At 45.1% G+C, this 22,384-nt stretch overlaps 1 long non-coding RNA gene across 1 annotated transcript; it reads right to left on the bottom strand.

Annotated features, from left to right (window-relative positions):
- Positions 1-6,149: 6,149 nt before the first annotated feature.
- Positions 6,150-21,409, bottom strand: LOC135416925 (uncharacterized). The gene is made up of 3 exons (XR_010431814.1): positions 20,865-21,409; positions 8,296-8,467; positions 6,150-8,149 (listed from the first exon to the last, which is right to left on the bottom strand). It is a non-coding gene; the product is annotated as an uncharacterized LOC135416925 (long non-coding RNA).
- Between the last annotated feature and the right edge of the window lie 975 nt (positions 21,410-22,384).

Raw genomic sequence — 22,384 nt, forward strand, 5'->3', positions numbered from 1 at the left:
TGGACTTGGTCTGTCAGCCCTGCTTGGTGCCAAAGTAGATGATACCCACCAGGAACGGAACACTGGAATAGAGGTGAGGAACAAGGAGTCACCCTGTAACTCAAGCTATGAGCAGCTGGTTGAGCAAATGGAAAGGTGGACCCTCAAGAGATGTGGGATCTCTTCTCCACATTGCCATATGCCCCATGAAAGGGCTTCAGGAGAAATCATCTTTCTCAGGGCTTCCCTTTCCTCCACTCTCTTGTTGGCATTTCTCCTCTCTTTAGCCATCTTAGAGTAAGGACCTGGTTCTCACAGGGAGCAAGATCATAGAATCCTAGAGTGGCTTGGGTTGGAAGGGATCTTAAAGCTCATCTTGTCCCCCACCCCCTGCCATGGGCAGGGACACCTTCCACTAGCCCAGGTTGCTCCAAGCCCTGTCCAGCCTGGCCTTGGACACTTCCAGGGATGGGGCAGCCACAGCTTCTCTGGGCAACCTGTGCCAGGGCCTCCCCACCCTCACAGGGAAGAATTGTGTCTATATATCTAACCTAAATCTACCCTCTTTCAGTTTGAATCCATTCCCTCTTGTCCTGTCACTGCAGTTCCTGATGAAGAGTCCTTCTCTGACTTGGAAGATTGGTCTGAGGTCTCCACACAACCTTTTTCAGCCTGTCTCCACAGGGGAGGTGCTCCAGTCCCCTTAAAAACTTCATGGCCTCCTCTGGACTTGCTCCAACAGTTCCATGTCCTTCTTACATTGGGGGCATCAGACCTGTACACAGTATTCCAGGTGGATCTCACCTGAGCAGAGCAGGGGGGGAGAATCCCATGCTGCTGGGGATGCAGGTATCCAGTGGTTTCATTTCTACCAAGGTAAGCAAAGGTGACATGACAGGCAGACTCCTACCTACATGATTCAAAAACCAGGATAACAGACCAGTTCCCCTGTCTCCCAGATATTCACCCCATTTGCTAAATGAAACCTTAAGTACCAAGGCGTATTTTCCAGACTACAACCACTTTCCCCTGAATCCAAATAATAACAGTATGAATTATTTTTCTCCTCCCCCCCATGACTCCTGAATTCCCACGCCATAGCTCCTCATTAGGCCTGGTGTTAATTAGAATGGACTGTGAAGTTCACTACATCTGTGCAAAATAGTGGGGGTGGACAGACACATGATCTGAGCTCTTGTGAAACATCCAGGTCCCAAAAAATGACCCAAATAATGGTAATAGCTTCTTCAGTAATTTCTTTTGATATTTTTCTTCCCATGAAGTTCAGTAAAAAGAAAAATAGAGAGGAGCTTACAAAAAAGTAACCTCGAGCGCTTTGAGGAGGAGGGAGTTATTTTGCTCAAAAGCCTTTCATTAATAATCCCCTTAATAACAGGTTTTATTAGCTTGTAAACGTTTCCTTTTGCTCAATCATTTGATGGCATCCTTGGCAGCAACACCCCATAATTCTTCCTAGCGTGTGTGTCAGCCTGCTGTTTAAAGTTTAAATTAAAGCAAGGCTTGTGGTTGAGGCTCTAGTGCACAAAAAGGAAGGGAAAGCATCAGTCTTTAAAGTAACAGTGTTCCTATTAGCATGGTAGCTCCCTAGGACAGGAAAATCCTGGAATACCACCCTCTTAAGTAATGGATTCAAACTCTGAACCAAAGACTTTTCCATCCCTTCAGATCTGCATCCTCACCCACTCTTCCATTGAAAAATCCTAAGCACTGAAACAACTGTAAAATCAGGCAGAGAAGTAAATGTATCTGCCTCTAAAAGAGGGGCTGTAAAACAGGGCAATAAACAGAGCTGATTTCACAGAATTACACCAGAAAAGAGCAGTATGCAGTGCTTCTGGGAATCCTACCTGGAGTTCTTTGAATCATATCACAGTTTGGATAGAGAGGAAAAACAGTCTTTCTACCTGGATCCTGCTGACCTCTCTGGATCACAGAATACCAGAAAGATTTGGGTTGGAAAGGACCTGAAAGCTCATCCAGCTCCAGTCCCTGCCATGGGCAGGGACACCTCCTACTAGCCCAGGTTGCTCCAAGCCCTGTCCAACCTGGCCTTGGACACTTCCAGGGATGGGACAACCTGTGCCAGGGCCTCCCCATCCTCACAGGGAAGAGTTTTTTCCTAATGTCTCATCTAAACCTATTCTCTGTAAGTTTGATGTACTAAAACTGGTGAACTGCATCTCACACACTGGTCAGTTTGGTGCTTGGACTCTCTCTGGTCTCCCTAAGGCCCCACGGAAACTTCGTGGTGCAAACAAGAATGGAAGCTGTAGGACTTTGGACCAGCTCCTGATGTCTCTCACATTTCTCTCTTGGCTTGGCTACCATGGAGGATTCTGGAGAAAAGTGGCAGGACACTGAATTAATATTCTCAGCCAAAAAAATGAGTAGGAGGCCTGGCAAGTAAGTTTTCACTCTCCCCATGATTCACCAGGAAGTCAGACAAGGAATGTCTCCACCAGGAGAAAAATAGGCTCAGCTTAATGGCATCTTTAATGGTGACATATTTCTTTATGAACTGCCAGTTAGTTACTGGAACAACCTCAGCACAGAACAAGAGTGACTTCTAGTGCAGTCCAGGAATATGGCAAGTGTTATTGCTTGGCATTATCCCTACATGTGTTTGAGTTCATCAGCCTGTGCTGCCTAATGCAAACTAGGCTTGGTCTGAACTGCAAAGTGCCTGCAAAAGTGACAAGATGTGGTGGCCCTGGTGAAAGCAAAAGCCTTGTCTTGTTCCATCTTACAGACACGGAAAGCCAGGGCATCCCAAGTAACTTCATAAAGCAACAGTGCACACATGGCTGCTGGTGGCAACAAACTGGATTTCCTGAATGCAGACTTTTCAACTACAGTGGTGTAGTTACCTCACTGACCAGTTTGAGAGCTAGAGTGCTGCCTGCATGATATTCCTGAGGGAGGCTGAAGGATCTCCTCTCCACCTCCCTCACTGACCCTTCAGAGCCACTCTGGCACTCTCTCCAAATCTCTGCCCCTGGACCATGCTAGGAACAAGATGCCCAGATGCCAGATCTGACCCAGCAGAGCCATGCTTATGCTCTTAAATGTAGAAGAGTTTCTGTTTTCACCTGTTACTGCTTCACACTAACTTTGCCATTTTTGAACCTGACTAATGACATTCACACACAGCCTGGGCAAATTAATCTAGCCCTGCCCAAGCTGAGACCTGCAGGCTTCCATCGACATCCCACTGCGCTCAGAGAGGACTGTGTTACCAGCTCAGCAGAAAGCCATGGGACACCAGATGTTCCTGGCTGTGTGGAGCACTGATCCCTCTCTGGCTGCTGGGACACGAGACAATCCATCAGGAATTTTTAGTCACCTCCTTTGCTGTGTGACCAAATTTGTCTCACAGCATACATCATGTCACACAGGGTTCTGCTTCTATCTCTTGCCCAATGGTGACCTGGTGGAAGTCAGACAGATGACAACAGCCTGGTTGGTCTAAAACTTTTAAGAACCAGAGCCCCACCATGCCCAGCACCCTCTTTCAGAGTCCTGTTCTCTCTGCCTGTATTTTTTGTAGTTCTACACTGTCTTCAACTAATGGCAAGTAAAAACAAGCCCCCGGTCTGCTTCTACTGAAAGTGTTTTATATAAAACTGCAGACAGAGAGGAACAGAAAATGATAAAATTGAAATATCAGAGTGGGGGGAAAATAAATGGTTAATACGGTTCGTACGTGGTGCTGCCTTCGTGCAAACACGATGTCAGCTGAAAACTGCTGGCAAGTGAAACCAAGAGGGATGGATCTCAGCTGAACAGTATATATTCCCTGGGAAAGAGAACACAGAAGTTGCCCATAACTGCACATGGTTATCCTGTTTGTACAAGATCAAATTCTTTCCTGTGCACGTAGTAGCCTTTCCAGAATCACAGTCCATGACATCACCCAGTGCCAAACGCCTTCCTTGTGGCTCTGCTTTTAACACTGGAGCCCCCAAAACAACTGGAGAATATCACACACAGTCACTGTAGGTGAAACCCTGGGTGTCAACTCATCACGGAATCACAGAATGGTTTGGGTTGGAGGGGACCTTAAAGATCATCCTGTTCCCCACCCCCTGCCATGGCCAGGGACACATCCCGCTATCCCAGATTGCTCCAAGCCCCATCCAACCCAGGTCCTGAACCCTTCCAGGGATGGGGCAGCCACAGCTTCTCTGGGCAACCTGTGCCAGGGCCTCACCCTCCTCACAGAGAAGAACTTCTTCCTAATACCTGATCTCAACCTACTCTCTGAGTTTGAAGCCATTCCCCCTTTTTCTATCACTCCATGCCTTTCAGAAATTCTCTCTCTGTCTTTCTTGCAAGCTCCCTTCAGGTACTGGAAGGTCTTCACTTCTGCATGCCAGGATTTCACAGGGAGATTATCACATCCCATCCATTTAGGGATCCAATGAAGCCAGCCAGGTCATCCTCCAATAACCTTCCAAGAGGACCAGGCACCACGGAAACCTACTCAAAATGCTCCAAATTGCCCCAGTCAGGACCATTTCCCCACTCTGGCCTGAAGTGCCTTGGAGACGTGAGCATAAGTGATGGGAAAGTTTGATCAAGTTCTGATACCCGACTATTCAAAGCCCATCAGCAAACTCTGGTATGTTTACAGCCAGATATTCAAAGCCAGAAGGAAAACCACAAAGCACCGAGCCTTCAGCATGTTGATCTCTTCAGTCCCAAGCATCAACCTGCTGATCAGAATGCCTGAATATGTTCTTGAACTTTAGGTGCTCTCCACTGCAAACATACCCTGACATATCTTCTCCCTCCACAGAAAATATCCTTTGAATAACAGTTGGTTTGAATGCAGGGAAGAGACACTTCTGTCAGGGGCATAAGTTATTTAGAAATATTTCACTAGAACACTGGAGCAAATAGAGACCTCATTGAAAATGAGAATGCTCATAGGGAAGAGTGATTCCATATGAGTTTTAAGTTTCAAATTTCACAAAATGTTTTGCTGTAACATTTTTCAAGGGAAAAGTTCCAAGTTTAGAGCCTGAAATGGTTTCATTTAAAACAATGTTTCTTTCTTCTACAGATTTCTGTTTCCAAGCTGGGCTGTTGAAGATGGACTGAAATGTAAGACATTTTTCATGTCCTCAACAGGTCCAATAATATGCTTTTCTCTTTTTATTAGAGGTGTGATTTCTACCCCGTCAGATTCCAAATGGAAAAAGAGATACAGCTCATCTTTCTCATTCCTATTTAAAAAACTCTCCCCCACCCTGACACAGTGAAAAGAAAAAAGCCAAAATAGCTTGTTCTAGGTGTGTTTGTGCCTCTGTCTCCCAGACAAAAAAGCCCAGAGTGCCTCAGGCTTCCTAACTCAAGTGTATGACTTTGCCTGGAGCAGTGGAGCACATTCAGTTTGCAGAGCAGAGATTTAAGGCTAAAAAGAAGCTGGTTTGGTTTAGACAAAAGCTGCATCATTCACCCATGGCTCTGTTGAGTTCTCTGCTACCAGAAAAACTCCAGCAATCATTGGAAGACAGTCTCAAAGAGTTTCCTGCAATGTCCATAAGAAATGGCTTTAATACCACACCCAGCATAAGAACTTGCTGTATGTTCCAGGCTGCTGCCAAGACTCTGACTCTCCTTCCTGCATCTTTAGTTCCTGGGCAAAGCCATATTTCTAATCTGTACATAATGTTCAGCTTCATCTCTTGCAGTTTATGAACTTGAACACAAAGGCAATTCTCATTGCCACTGGAAGGAGTGAATCTCCCCTCATTCCCTGGAAAAGGAAAAACAGCATCTGCCAAGGCAGACACTCCAGCCTAAACTTTTTATATAACACAAGGAAAAACACCTCTATAACTTCCTTACAGTTGATGACAACAAAGTCATTGGAGACATGGGGTTTATTTCTAGCTCTGACACAGACACCTGATGTGAACTTGCACATTCTTGAAGACCTGCCTCTGGCTGAACCAGCTCTTTAAAATCTGAGTAACTCATCGCATTGAATAAATCTGTAAGAGACATAAAATGCTATTCTGTGCCTGAGAAAAAGTCAGAACCACATCCCGAAAATTCTCTGCAGCTCAGTGCTCAACAAAATAAGCATCTTGACTCTTTGTTTTCTAATGCCAAATTTATTTCCAAAACAAATGTTCCTAATCTTTAGTGCCAGCCTAACTTGTGAGTGGTTTATCACTGAGTCAGAGAGAAGCTGCCTCTCACCATGGTCAAGATTCAACCCAGCTAATGGCAGGCACTGAGCTCCTTGAGTCTGCTCGAGTCTTTACGTGCCTAATGAAGGGACAGACAATGTTGTAAGGCAGTTCAGATGTTGATAGAGCTGAGTCACCCCTTCTCTGTAACCTGAACATGCCAGACATGACTGTAAAGAAAATAGTAACCACTATTTTGGGGGCAAAAGCCAACTTTTCACATTCATCAATCACTAGAAAGCCACACTAGCCAGACTGTAAACTCACTGCTGTGCTTTATTAAAGACCTGAACGCAGCAGGAGCGCAAGAATGTTTCTATGCCTGAAGCCTCAGCCAGAGCCAGCCCAGCTAAATTTTCCATGGAAAGCTTTAGCTTGAGGGAGGAGAGCAGGGTGGAGGTGATAGTATCAGTCACTTAGTGACAAAGTCCTGCCTGGCATTGCCTCCTCAAGGAATGAGCCAGCTGCAGTCACTGCTGCCAACCTTCAACCTCATCAACCAACTGAAGGGGCCCTATTCATATCTGAGCAATACTTATTTTAGCCAGGAGATTCAGCCTTGGGAATCTCTTTGAGGACAAGATAAGCCTAGTGGGATTTGGCCAGTTAATGCCTATCCATATCACACGGTGTCCAAACACCAGCTCAAAGTACAGGACAAATATCCTTCCGTTACCCCTAGGAAGAAGAACAGGCAAGAGATTGCCCTTATTTCATGGATATGGGAAAAGAAAGAGAAGGACTGTGGCAAGAACACCACTCTTACTCTCCAACATAAGGGCAATCAATACCTGTACCTTCATGGTTAATGTTCCCATTATAGGGTGGTTTGCTTTCAACACTTCATATCAGCAAGAAAATCACAATCTTCTCCTTTCCAGGCTCTGCTAATATCCTAAAATCACAAGAGCTTTAGGTGTTGCCTGACACTCACACCCAGGTCCTTCAAATGCTCCATGCCAATAACAACACCATTACCTGACTCTTCTCTACACAGTGAGCTCATAAATATTTACAGAGAGAACAGAGTATCTGACTTGATAATCCCTATTTTCTGAGGTTGAGCTTCCAGCCCATGAAACATCATGGCTCAGACTGGTGCCATGTCCTGACATTGCCAGAATTGTCTGCCCCAGCAGAAGGGTTCAGATCCACCTTTGTAGCTCCAGGTTTGGTGTTTCCAGACTGGGGTCTCCACACGTTGCCTCCACCCTGGACCTTGTGCTGCTCCCTCAAATCTCAGCAGTACGAACAGCACCCAACTCATCCCCTTCGCTTCCCCAGGGGCCACAGAAGAAGCTGTGCTGAACAGTCTCACTTCTGATAGCCAGTTCTGTGCAGGGCAAGGAGACTTTCCTCTCAGAGCTGTCCTGCCTTTAAGAAGCCCAGATTTTAACCACTCACACAAGGAGTACAAACAGTACAATCTATTTCACTGAGTATAGTTTTGCCACTGTCTAAGAGTTCAGACAAATGATTGAGCAGGTCCTATCTGGCAACAACACACACAAAACCTAAAATCAAGCCATTTTAGAGTGTCTTACACATGCTTTTAGATGCTTAAAATAGGCCACAGTGCAACAAATCCCTGCCAGTAGCTAAGTGTAAGTAATTCTCCTTTTTGGCTTACTATCAAACATACATCCGATGAAAGATGAGCACAGTCCCACAGGAAGCTATCAGAGCTGAGAAAGCTCCTCAGGCACCCACTTGATTGATACTTCTTCTTGCCAAGCTGCAAGATACAGGCAAACTGATGGGTAACTCTGACATCTTTCTGCTGTCGCCCCTGTGTTGGTGTTGACAGCGGGAACAGGAGAGAACAGAAGTCACTGAGGTAACTCGAGTACCTGATGCGGGCACACACGTATTTACTGCTTCAGGTCAGCTGCCTGTCTTTTCAGAGAAGTCCTAGAGTCTCTCATGTCCTTTTCTTTATGCATGGCAACCTGCAGGACAGATGGAAAAGATTCTGGAGAAAAGGTGGTATTTGGTGTGAGTAAGAGTGAAAGTATTTTGGCTGGGAATGAGTGGGTATGCAAAGGCGTGGGAGTTGTGATTCATGAAATGCTTCCCTTCCCCAGCAGTTCCCCACCTTGCAAAGAGCAAGTTGCTGGCACTGGGGAGCAGGAACTCAGTGGCCAGGCATTTGGCAGGAATGTTTCTGGGTCAAGAGCCAAGGCTCGAGCTGCGTGTCAGCCAGAGCGTCTCCTCAGAGCAGCTCTGATGGAGCATCACCAGGAACAAAGTAACACCTCCTGAAACTCCTGCAAGGGAAGATAGAAAATTCAGCCAGCCCTCAATCCAAGAGGGCGTCAAATGCACAAGGATCACGTTTTCTCTCCGATTCCAAATAAAATCCCCAGTATAGGTACGTTGAACGGTCCCAAGGAGCAAATTCAGCAGTAGCTGGGCCTGAGAGATCACAAGCACTGGAAAACTGGAGTGCAAACTGAGCTGCAGTGACACAGGATTTCTCTCTCCCTGATGCCATGGGCTATTGCAGCTGTACCCTGTGCCCCTGATGTAACCCTAGAAATGATCTCTTCCAAGCACACTGGTGCTTGTGCTGACCTCTGCTCCCCTGCTGGGGAATGCATAGGCAAGGGGGATGCTCCGTGTGCTCCACACAGAGCCTAGATTTTAAACGCTGGAAACCTCCGAGCAGGGCTATCCTATCTGCCTCAAATACAGCCCAAGTACTCTCCTCTTGTGAAGACAACTTGAGGATGAGCACATCAATATTTTAATCAGACTCTCAGCAGTATTCAAGACCAGTGAAATGTTTAAAACTGGCACAGAGAACAAACCAGCAATGCCCCACATAATCAACATTGTCAACTCTTGGAATAGCCAATATTTTATTTCAAAATGCTGCTCTGCTCTGGGAATCATTTTGTTGAAAAAAAGAACAAATTTCAGGAAGGCCTGGGGAATAGGAACTAACAAGCCCAAAAGGTCTAGAAATAGAAAAGGCAGAAAAAGGAATTTTCTGTTTTTCGGTCTTTGATGTCCTGACTTAACTGTTCCTAAACCACAAGGGACCAATAATACTTACTTAAGACCTTGTTTGATTAGAAAAGTATCAAAAGCAATGCTAAAGTTAAAATATCAGGAGGCAGTGTTAATTGTTCCTAAAAGGAAACTTCAAGACTAGGCAAAAAAAAAAAAAAAAATCAGTTTCCTTATTAACTATGGCAGTTACCCCTGTAAGCATTAATAACTTTGCAGAACAGAACACAAAGCAGTGAAACCAAACAGTCTGGATAGGGAATGACATGATATGCACTACTTAGCATGGTTTCAGATGTAGTCAGATCTCAAAGTGTAGGCAAAACACAGACAAATCAGAAGTGCAAAGTTCTCTTGCCTGCCTTGGAAAGAAAATATGTAGCTGCTGCTCTACAAAGAAACAAGATTCCTGCAAAACAAGAGTTCACATCCATGCACAAGTACCAAGTTCCATTCTCTTCAGCCATTGGCAAAAGGACTAACCTTCCACGCTCAAATTAACATTTCCACTCTTCCAGTCCAGTCCACAAGTGGGAAAGCCACAGACTTACAGTCAAAACCAGAAATCATAGATTCATCTACAGAAATTACAGCTCCTGTCACCATGAAATTATCTGAGAACCAATTGATCTCTGGCATTCCAAGAAAAGGGGATGGTACCACTCTCTCCTGAGCCATGAAGGGCTGCTGTGCAGACAATTTTCCTTCCTGGTACTCTGGCAAAGCAAGTGCAAGAGCAATCACAGGACACTACTCTTAGCCAAAGTATTACTAATGCAAGTGTGCTGAGCAACCACAGGCCTATGTGGGTATGGATTTGTGGGTGGGCAGTTGCTGGAGGAAACATTCATCTCTGTGGGGTGGAAAGAGCAGCAAAAATGTCCTAAGGGCAGGGAAGATCAAACAGGAGTAAAAGTACTTATTCATTGCTTCTCTTGTTTGCTTCCATTTGTAGTTGAGCTGCTAAAGCCAGAAGAGAGATCTCAGAAGAAGAACCTTTTGTTTCTTCCCAACCACTGACAAAAAGGTTTGCTGAATAATAAAGTATTTATGTATAAAGTAGAGTTGAAATACCATTATGACCACGGATGGCTCAAATACAGCAGATGGAATTTGATGCTGGTGGAGAGAGCAGAGAGGGGATGGAGGTGGAGCCTTTCCTTCTCATGCCCTTGTAATTCGGAGGTCTGTGTGACATGGGAGACCTCCAAAAAGCAAACTCCTCCTCAACCTGACACAAGCAAAACCTCCAGCTGGATCTTGTGTGGCCTAGAAGGGCTGCTCACACATCTGAGATTCTGTCCTGGGCCTCCTTCCACAGCTCCTGGTTGTATACAATATAAAAAGCCAAAAATAGCTATCAAAACAAGATTTGGAAGCTTCCATATCCCAGGATAATATTTAACTAGTAGGTTAAAGAGAGCAGTGGCACCTTCTTTAATGAATTATGGGCTTTGTTTTTAGCTGAATATACTCAGAATGGCTAAGTGATCCGTTTAAGTGCTGGGGAAGAATTTAGTTCAGACAAGACACAAAACTTCAGCAGCCACCACCACCTGCTCCTCGTGACTGTGAGCAAACCTGCTGGTCATAAGGCACTTGGCAGTTTATTGGTCCAAAATATGAACATAAATAGAAGCATTAAATAAATCTCATCTCCCTGCCCTGTTCCCTCTGCTGTTGTTACACCACAGAAAGGCGAGAATAAGCCTGCCAGTGAATTCATCATAGTACCCATAAAATTGCTAGGAAACGGGCCTACTAAGACTGCCACAGTCACTGGCAATCAACCTTGGGGGTAGAAGGTTTAATCCTCTCTCCTCTGAAGCCACTGGGTGGATGACTCACAGTAGACTGGTGTTGAAGCTCCCAGTTTCTCTTCAAATTGAGCGGTTGAGGTTCCCACCGCTCCAGAAGCAAAGCAAAGCCAGAGCCAAACACCACACACTAATGGATTTTTCCACATGCTGAGACCCAAGAGTTTTAAGGGGCTGTGAGAGCTCCTAGAAATAGAAAGTTTCGTTACCTGCCTTGGAAAACTTTGCTCTGTGCTCTGCAGTACAGTCCTGCCCGTGTTTGTGAGGACACTTGAGGTCATGAATGAAAAACATCAATGCACATTTCTGCTCAATTCTGTGAGGCCTGTGAGGAAGGAGACAGGAGTGTTTAAAGCAGATTTGTAAAAAGAGTATCACACGATCCCTGTGACAGTCCTACCAGGGCAGAGTACCTCCCACAGAATAAGGTGGACAGAATATATTCAGCATATGACCAGCCTGACCAAAGGATTGCCACAACTCAGTGACTGCTGAACCTCTCCTCCCTGTGTCCCCAAATTAGTGCCTCATGTTGTAAATTTTAAGTGGTAGCACAGTTGGCAGCACACTGCAGACCTTTGTTTCACAGATTCCCAGATAACTGCTGCTTTTCTGCAAGCCCTTCTCAAGCAATAACAATAATTAAGTGCCTTTTATATAAGGTCTTTCATTCAACAGTCCCAAAGTGCTCAATAAATTTAACAAACCATTAATACTCAGCAGATGTATCACTTCACAGATTTAAAGAGGCCACATACTTCTCCAGGATCCTCCACATTCCCACAGATGGTAGGTACCATAACTACCATAAGTATCTATCAGTTTGCAGAGAAGTTGAATTAGGAGATGCCAAAGGCCACAGTGCATTTTGCTGATAACAAAAGGATTTAAACAGAGTTCCTGGCTCTTAACTTTGTTCCCAGGTGAGCAGAAAACCACCCTGCCTCCAGAAATTCACACCACTGTGTATCCAGAACACTGAATTGAAAAGCAAGGATGCATTCCCAGACTGCATGAAAACCCCACTAGTTAAAGTGAGCCAAGTCCAAGCAACAAGAATTTTTTCACTGGGACAACTTAAACTCACTAAAATTGAATTTAGTGGCCCAAGTAGGACATTGAGAGAAGTCCAATAGTCACCAAGGAACTGTAACCTTTCCCATACATGCCAATGGAGGGTAGAAGAGCAGAATTTCCCCTAACAAAACAAATCATGGAATATAATGCTTGAAAGAATAAGTCTTTCCACAACAGCTATGCCATCTTTATAATATCTAAATTAGACACCCATTAGCTCATAATATACCCAAAATGCACTCAGGCAGCTGGTGATGAGAGCCAACAGCACAAAATGAAGCATCCACATGATTGCCACTGATAACATGGATCCAGACAAAGAAGGACTTTGTCCTGCCTCCTGTCCATATCCCACGGCTGACACAAGCAGAGTGCAACTGCTCGAGGGTTGTACCTGTGTATGAGCCAGCAGCCAGAGCACAGCAGCAGCACCCAGGCTGCCCACATCATCTTCTCAGCTCTGCAGCCGCCTGCTGCTTTGACTTTCTGCACTGGTTGAGTGGTCAGGGCTGGGAATTGGGCATTCCTGCTCTTCCACAGGCTTCAGCAGATTGACCTAAGCAACATGAGAGCAGCCCTGCACAGAGGGATTGGGGGTGCTGGTGGGGGAGAGGCTGGACATGCCCCAGCCCAGAAACCCCTCATGCCCTGGGCTGGTCCCACAGCGTGGGCAGCAGGACAGGGGGGATCCTGCCCCTCTGCCCCCTCAGCTGAGACCCCCCTGCAGAGCTGCCTTCAGCCCTGGGGAACAACAGCACAGGGACATGGAGCTGCTGGAGAGAGTCCAGAGGAGTCACCAAGATGCTCCCAGGGCTGGAGTCCCTCTGCTCTGGAGCCAGGCTGGGAGAGCTGGGATTGTTCAGCCTGGAGAAGAGAAGGCTCCAGGGAGACCTTGGAGCCCCTTTCAGGGCCTAAAGGGGCTCCAGGAGAGCTGGAGAGGGACTTGGGACAAGGGATGGAGGGACAGGACAAGGGGGAATGGCTTCCCACTGCCACAGGACAGGGTGAGATGGGATATTGGGAAGGAATTGTTGGCTGTGAAGGTGGGGAGGCCCTGGCACAGGTTGTCCCAAAAAGCTGTCGCTGCCCCATTCCTAGAAGTGTTCAAGGCCAGGTTGAATGGGGCTCAGAGGAACTTAATCTAGTGGAAGGTGTCCCTGCCCATGGTAGGGGGTTGAAATTATATAGTCTTTAAGGTCCTTTCCAATCCAGGCCATTCTAGAACTCTATGAACCCAGCATCTCTGGAAGCATGAAAGCCTTCTCTGTGAGCCTGCACCTGTGGAGTTATTCCTGGCATGAAATATTCTGACAGACAGTAGCCAGACTTCAAGATTCCAGCTAGTTAGCTGGTGTATAACTAGGCCATGCTTCTAACTCATCAACGTGGCATCACCCGGAACATCCTAATATTCAGTGGCCAAACGATCAGGTTCCACTGTCCCAACAACTTACCTCCCCATCTGCAAAACCACAGTAGCTGAGCATCTGCGCCCAGGCTGCACAAAACATCAGGAACAGGCTTTGGCTGAGGCACAGCTCACACAATTATCAACTGTGAGGGTGTGCAAGAGCAGCAGTGATTCCTCCAGCTGTGTCTGAGCCCCAGTGTAAAGCAAAACTTTTCTTATTCTTTCTTAGTCATAGAATCGTAGAATATCCTGAGTTGGAAGAGACCCACAAGGATCACTGAGTCCAATTTAACACTTCTTGACAGTTTGTTTACCTTCTACTCCTACTATGCCACTGCTCCCAGAGGCAGTTCAAGCTCTGCCACTCTATTTGAATTATACTGTATTTGTTCCTCTTTCAGGCAAATAAAGAGGCATTTTCAGAAATCTCAGATAGTTTGAGACCATGGCACAAGAGTCATAGTAATATAAACTGCAACTTAACTGTGTATCCCCATTCATAGCTGTAATAATTAGAGGTCTGAGTGGGTTTTGCCTAAAGTTTATCTACTTATGAAGAAAACTGCACCGGTCTAATACCACATCACAATCACTTTGTAAGACATCATACAATAAAGTCTGGTCCTTAACTATTGCACCTTCTGCTGGACACAGTGAGAATATTCACATCCTCTCCTAAGCTTCCTCGCCTCTAATTGTCTGATCTACTTCTCCTGTTGATATCTTACACTCTGGATTTGAAACCGAAGTGGGAACCATAGTTATTGGAAGTGCTTCCTTCTCTATTTTCTGCCAAGCATACCTTGGATAACTGATCAGCAATGCAACCAGCTGACAGAACAACCAAAGGGAGACATTGCCAAGCTCTTCTCAGCTGAATTAGACTAACAGAGAACAAGTAACCTGGACTGTATTTAGAAAGTCACAAGTCCACTGCTTGGCCTGACTGTGGGTGAGAAGAAGGCCCATCCAAGGTGACACCCAATTCTTCTCAGCTGAAATAAACTGAATTTCTACCAATGGGAGCCAGGTTTCACAGGCTACAACAGGGAAAGCATTCACTGGACAGAGACTGTGTGAGCACACATAAGAGACAAGACTGGAGCCCATTTTTCATCATGTGGAAATGTAACAGCTTTTTACTCTGTTTCATGAGTCAGTGTTCCCAACGGAAAGAGCACACACGTCATGGTTTGGCACTGCACCCCACTCCACTTCCTACCAGCCCCATCCCACGATGAATCCAGGACAGCCATTTGGTTAACCTCTTCAAGGAGGGGTTTGTGGCAGTGGTGGTCTCCAGGAGCAGGAGGGGTGGCAAGGGAGAGATGTATCTCTCCTTGCAGTCCATGCAGCATAAACCACCACTGTAAGGAAAACAAATGAGCCCAGGAAGCAGTTGGGAAACTGGAGAGAAAGGTCTCCTCCTGGCATGAGTCAAGCTCCAAAACAGGTCAAAGAGCTATTCTGGTTTGCAATGGGTACAAATTGTCCACCAGAACCTATGACAGTTTTCTCCCCACTGATTCATTCCCGAGTATGTCACTGGGCTAATGGACATAAGGATGCCGTGGCTGCTCCCACTCACTCAACGTGCAGGACACAGGGTTTTCAACAGAAGGTTGCCTTTCATGGTCCTTCATGTCTCACTAACATGGCAAAGTATCCCTGAGCTGCTAATCTGGGAGGGTTTCTATTTTGGCCACAATATGCATCTGGGAGGGCTGTAAAACTGTCGAAGTGCTCATGGCCTAATTAAAAAATAAAAATAAAAATCAAAGGAACCAGCTCTACGCTCAATCTCAAACCTAAGACAAGCCTTTGCTGAGTTAATAATCTTGCCAAGAGGTCTCTGGATCCATACTGCCTTATATTCTCTCAATCCTAAACTCCTTTCCCAGGGTCTTTTGGACAAATCCATCTCACCTGTTATCTCAGGTGCATCCTTCCATAGGGTCTAGAGCGATTAGACACACAAAAACATCACATATCACATGTGAGGGAAGTGCTCCAAACTATGGGACTTCTTAACATTTCCTTTTCTGCCTCTTTCCCCCAGTCACACTCATGTTGTGAATATACTACTAAATATCACAGTTTATCCTCAAAGTCCCAATCTCTTTGCCTTTGTCTACAAAAATTATTACATTTTATGGGTTTTAGTTAATTTGGGCTGCCTGAATAAACAATTTTCCAGGCCAAAATATTAAAACTATAAAGCCATAAACGTGATAACTTGATTTTCCCCAAATTATTCCTCCTGCTGACTGATTGTGGTGCTATAGAGCTGACCACTCCACACATGACAGTGCACATTCTGCAGTAGCAAGGGCTGATATCAACTCCACCAGCAAACACAGAATATAAACAGCAAAAAACCCAGTAGGTTTCAAACATTAATGGTGAAGGACACCAAATTCTATTACATATACTACAGGGACAAGAAGCTACAAGTTGTTAAGGGATTTCCAGCTACATCTGTGATATACAAGAAAAGTCCTCAAGTAACTCTGAGTAGGAAGACCTCTTTTTGAATCAAAAGCTTTGGTTTTTAAGTCACCCCTCCCACTGCATGACTGCTGCCCAAGAAGGCTATTACTTGGAAAAGCATCATTTGAAATTGTGTGGGATACACCACAACCAGAATAAAGTGGTCCTGCAGTGTGCTGTTAAAGTGATCAGCCTAGATATGCTGGTATTTCTGGAATTCAGCCACTAAGCGGTAAATTTAATCATTTAGTAGAATCTAACTTCTGTGTTAGGTGCCTAGAGACAGCATGAAATTTAGAAGGGAAAGCAGTACTGCTTTCTTCATCATATAAAATTTACTGAGAGAAATAAATTTGAATTTAAGGTTAAACATGTCCATACCTGTTTATTTTTAACTTCCCCCTCTCTGCTTTACACAGAGAGTTTCCTATGCTTTACAGTCTTGTTCTCAGTGGCTTCCTAACAGAGCCTGCAAAATTCCTTATCACAGTTCTCCTCTTCCCATCTGGCCAGATGTGTTCTCCAGAGGTTGTGCTGGAGTTCAGGTGGGATCCTTGTCCCTTCTGAAGTCAGTGGAAGGTTTTCCCTGGGCTTCTATGGGAACAGGACTCCATCTTTTGTCACATGCTCTCCAAGATGCAACAAGATGCTCTCTAGGATGTCACATCCTGGAGATGTTCCTATTATCTGGACTCAAAAATCTAAATGGTGAAGCCAACTCCCAGTTCCCATGCTCTTCCCAAAAAGAGGTGCAAAATGAAGCACATCTATCACAAATGTCATAGCTTAAGTAAACAATGGATCTTTTTTTCTAAAGTGTAGGTATGCTGGGCATCCAAATAGCTAAATATATAATCCTTAATTCCTGCCTGGAAGGAATAGGATTTGTCTTATATTCATGCATAAATCAGGACATGGCTCCTTATACTTACCTTGACTGTTTTAACGTGGGGGTTTTAAAAAAAAAAAAAAAAAAGCTTTGAGCTAATGTTTCCTTGACATTTATTTATCATAGCCTAGATCCTTGAAAAAGAGACTGGAGTAAATCCATGCTTTCAACAGCACACATCTTACAAAAGCCTGGGAACTCTTAACTGTGGGAAAAATGACAAGGCTTCAAGATGACTCATCATTATTTGCAAAGATGTTGGAAGAAACTGGGGAACAAAGACTAATTAATGTATTTCGCACTCTTCCATAGATTTCCATCTGCTCTGCCCCACTTTCTGAAGGCCTCAGCACACACAGAAATGTTTCTCTGCCTGCAAAGAGGCTGCATGGGCAGGACTGGGGCTGCTCTCAGGCCTGCCCTCTAGACTATTTACAAGAGCTTGTAGTCCAGGACAAGGGGGAATGGCTTCACACTGACAGAGGGCAGGGGGGCTGGAACCAGATGAGCTTTGAGGTCCCTTCCAATCCAAACCGTTCTAGATTCCAGTGAAATCAAAGCAGTCTGAGGTCGCCTGGGGAGGCGGGGAATGCCCACCCTTCTGGTACAGGCAGTGCAACCAAGGATCCTTAGTGCTTTCCAGGTAAGGCACCAGGGCACACCTGGGGCCACAGCCTCCCTCTTTGAACTCTTAAACACAGCCCCTTGCTAAATGCAGGGCATTCCCACCGTAACTGTGTCTTTCTGCTCTCAGGACACGGGCACAGCAACCTGGCAAACAACTGAAGGGCAGGACACTGGAGCCAGAGGCAGGAGTCCTCCACTGGAGCACACACCCTCAGCCCCCCCCAGTGACCCTGCAACTCACATCTGACAGCTCTGTGCACTTTACCAGTCAGTGCCATACAAGATAAAGCTCCTTAGCTGAGTGCTGGAAAGGAGCAAGGATGTTTTTCGGTGCTGCTGGATCTGGAGAAGCAGGCACAAGTGCAGATTGACGTGCACCTTATTAGCTGGTCTTCAAGACCTTCTTTGGAATACTACTAACCCCTTGCTCTCAAAGGAATTCACCAGACATACCTGGAGGATCTCCCAACTTCTTCAGACAAATCAGCTCTGCAATGACCTTCCTCCAGCCTAGTATTCTGAGTACTAACTATGGAAGACAGGTAAGTTGAAAATAAACTGGAAATTCTTTCTAAATGTCTTTTTCTTGAGACTATAAGAACATTTTTGCAAATGCTGCAAAGAGTCATGTTCTAGTGAAGAATGCTTCATTAAAAGCTCTTAGGAGACCAACAAAGACCTGAAAATTGGATAAGTACAATTTACAGTAAGAATTTTCTAAAAAGGGAAAGAACTTTTCCCTCAGCTTGATCAGGGTTCCACATCCTCCCCAGCTTGTCAGCTCTGGAGCAGTGTCTCACAGGGAGGACATCCAACACCCTGGAACTTTCTCTTCCCTAATGAAAGTTAGGGAATGAAGTTTCTTATTAAAAAAAAAATAAAAAAAAATAAAAATCGTAGTAACAGCTTTGTACCTTTCTATGGAAAAAACCAAAACAGTCCCAGCGGACTAAACCAAGAATCTGCTCATCTGTCACTTCTAATGACAAAAAACTGCCAACATTGGAACTTATAATTTCAGAGTCAATATTACTGCTCATCTTTGCAGGAGATGGAAGAAAAAAAATCCATGTTATTTGCTACAGCAGAGCCCACAGGGCCCTTGTTTTGAAGTGTTACTTAGTCAGTTCTACTAACCTTATCCACACTTAAAGTCACTGTATCTTGATCCAAATCAGCTTGAAGTCAGAAGGCTTGTAACTGATACAGTGGGAACTGAATGAAACCCTGGAGAGAGAAACTGAATGGGAAACGGGTTTTAAAGAGAGACCTCTTGCCCCCAAGGCGAGACAGTCCTAGGAAACTACAGTAACACATTGTTCTTGTTGAGCCTTTTGCCAAGGCCAAGAGATTTAAAACAAACATTCCTCTAAGACAGCAAAGGCAAAGATTTCCATTTTTCCCCCAGACATTAGCTCAGCTGCAGTATCCTATTGACTTTCTGCTATCTCTGCAGAGTATTTCCGGCTTCAGCTGGTGGCACAGAAGACATGAAAACTTCCATTTTGCAGTTTGTCTGAAAATGAAACCCCTAAGGCTCTATGTGAAACAGTTACTCACAAGACAAAAGGTTTCGAACCTCTCAAACACCCACTTGGCTCTTGCATTACATTGTGAGGAATTATCTTCATTTAGAAAAATTGAAAGACTTCTAAGTTCATGAGAACAAAAAGAGGGTTTTCACCAACACAGTGAGAACAAAATCTCCACGTAAATACAAAAAGATTTCTCAGAACAGAAGTAAAAGCCATGCAGATTTGAGAGCACAAATATTTCCTATTTCTCAAGAAAAACAAGTGTTCAACATGCTAACTCTGAACAAGACAAGCAGTGAAGCTGCTCTCCAAAGAACTCCAGAAATACTGAATATTCATTTTGCTGACATGAGTCTCACAAAGCATAGAAAAAAATCTCACAGGACCCTGCCTTCCTATCTTCACAAGAACAGGGACAATCTGAGCAAATGACATTTCCCTATGCTAGGGAACCAAGCTTAGGTCTTGCTTCTGTAAGTAAACTGCATTCCCAGAGCCACACTATAAGGTACTGATCTGCTGTTCAGTCTTTTTCCACTCAACATGTTTTCATTTCTCATTCAAGTCAAGATCTCCCTCTGCTTCCCCAAGCTGGGCATTGTTTTCTTTCAAATCAGCATCTCTTCTTGCTGTGTGAATGCCCAGGCTGAAGGACAGATGAGGACTCAGAAAGATCTGGCTGCCTGTAAAATTTTTCAGAGGAAAGACTAAGTCAGGTGCTTGTGGTAAACTCACCATCTCCAGACAAAATATTTGAGGACCTGTGTAACAGTTTGTTAGGATACATGCCCGGAATAAAGACGAGTGCAACAAACATTCAAACACACAAAGTATCTTTTTATTACAGTGAGAATAATAATAAACTTAGCAAAGAGAATCAAAAAAAAAAAAAGAACACAAAATAACTACCTTATCAGGTGGCATTAAAACAAATACTACTAACAGCATTTAATACAGTATAATATTAACTAGTAAAAAGGGAATTAAAGGGATACCAAAAAAGGATCTTAACACAATATTACGGATAACTATTAACACGATATCGGTTAGTAAAAAGGGAAATTAAAGGGAAATACTATGGACAACTTATTTATGTAACAATATTCAAAAATAAAAGAGGAATTAAAGGGACACTAAAAGGGATATTAAAAAATTTGCCTTCTCAGTTGCTTCCTATCAATAAACTGTGCTTACCCACACAGACAGGCCAGGGCTACCAGGACCTGCAGCAGCCAAACCCCGCCTGTTCATCACCTGATAGCAACAGTCCGTGCATGCCCTGCTGTAGGGCAAGGGGTCAGTGACCCCTGCCCACATCATCTTCCTCTCACCATCATCTTCCTCACCCCTATGTATGCCCTCTACCATTGTGTTTCAAGGGTAGATGTATTATCTTGCAGTATGTAGCAAAACCAAGGAAGAACTCACCTCTGATAACAGGGGATATCAGGCTGACTTACTAAAAAGCACAATGGACCTTACAGTTAACTTGTGCCATAAAGTTGCACTGTACCATACTCTAGCTGGTTTCACATCCTAATATGATTTCTTTCTCACGCCTCTATGCTCCATTGATCATCGAATTCAAAAGTACCCCCCTTACAACCTGTTCTCCACGGAGCTAAACATAAGTATTCTGAAAAAGGGCTGCTTGAGGGAACAGGTGGAATTTTGAACAAAACAAACAATCCTGACCATGAGGATACAGACTCCCCTATGTCTTCCCTCTTCAGGTTCACAAACTGCACCATGACTTTTCTCTTTTAGCAGCATGTGTGGGAAATAGGGCCTAGAAAAAAAAAGTACCTTTGCAGAGAACGGAGTGGCTCGTTACAGGGATGAGCTGCAACTCCTAAAACTGCCATTTCAACCGCTGTTCCAACTGCCATGACATCTACCAGCCAATCAGACGCTGTGGTCACAGCTTTTACCTTACCAGGTATGATTGTCTGTTGGTGTTGGGTTATAAAAGCAGTGCTGAGACTCCAATAAACTTGTCTCAGCTTCACCCCCCTGAGTCTGTGCCTCAGTGTGCCACAGCATGCAGGTGAAACAGTGAACTCTCTACCACCACTAAATATCTTCTTGCTCCCTTGGCTCTTTTACATTGCAGATCCTCAGAAAGTCTTGTCAGCTTGCAAATCCCACCCATGCCTTCCTGCAAATCCTTTCCATCCATGTCTTCACATCCAAGAAATAAAAAGATTAGAAAAGGGTCTGCTGTTGTGCTTATACTGATCATTGTCATCACTCAGCTTGTTCACAGTAAAGGAGGTGTCCAAAAAGGGAGAGCAATAATCCATAACAGTTTGTCTGCACAAATAACTTTGTAAGAGAGATTTTGCCTGCTGATAGCATGTGTGGTAAAGTCACAGCCCCACAAATGAAGTTTGAAGGATCTGGAGTGTTACAGAGTGTTAGGCCATTTCCCGTGAGAGAGTGGAGCTATTAGATAGTTCCCATGGACACAGCCTTGAGCTGTGTGGCTAAGTGCAGGTGCTGCATTCCTAGATGTTGTTGTAAGAATATGTTTGTGTTGTGTATGGGAAAGTAGAGGTGGGAGAACTGAATAAAAAAGCTGCCTGCTGCGCTGAGCGGGCAGACATCCCTTTGTCTCACCATCCTCGTGTGTGTCGTCTGTCCTTCTTCCCCCCTTCAAGCCAAGGCCCTTCGACGGATACCCAACGACATTGGTGCCCCGTGTGGACCAGAAGAAAAGAAAAAAGACTGTCGAGTATTGTCTGGGTCGTAGGGGTATCACGGCCGGAGGCAGGTGAGAGCTGCAGGGGGAGGTGCAGCAGGGTCTCGGTGCTCAGGAGCTGTATAGCAGCGGGGTGCGCTGCAGGACCCGGGTCTGATTTTCTCTACACCTGCACACGAGTGTTTCTGCCGCACTTGGAAGGCACGAGTTGCCTGGGTGCCTGGGTGCCTTTGGCACTTGTCAGGCGCAGGTGGGCTCCTGAGAATTTTTCTAAGTCACCATGGGGCAGACCATGTGTGCAAACGACAGGCGTGTGTTTATCGCCTGGAAAGCTTTGTTACGGCGTTTTGGTGTTAGACCGACGAAGCTAAGTTGTGTCGCTTGTTACTTTTGTGTCTTCGGACTGAGAGGGAGGCTGCTTTGCCTGGGAGGACATTAGAGTGCTAAAGAAGAGGGGCCGGGCGGAGCCGAAGGGAGCCGAAGTGGGATCGGACGTTGCGGAGCGGGGCCGGGACCAGCCGAGCGGCCCCGCCAAAATGGACGCACTGCCAGAGACTCGGCAGCACTTGTCCAAGATGATCAAGGACAGCTACGGCGTGAATGTGCTGCTGATGGCCCGGGAGAC

The sequence above is a fragment of the Pseudopipra pipra genome, chromosome 7 (genome assembly GCF_036250125.1).
Source record: "Pseudopipra pipra isolate bDixPip1 chromosome 7, bDixPip1.hap1, whole genome shotgun sequence".
Lineage (NCBI taxonomy): Eukaryota > Metazoa > Chordata > Aves > Passeriformes > Pipridae > Pseudopipra > Pseudopipra pipra.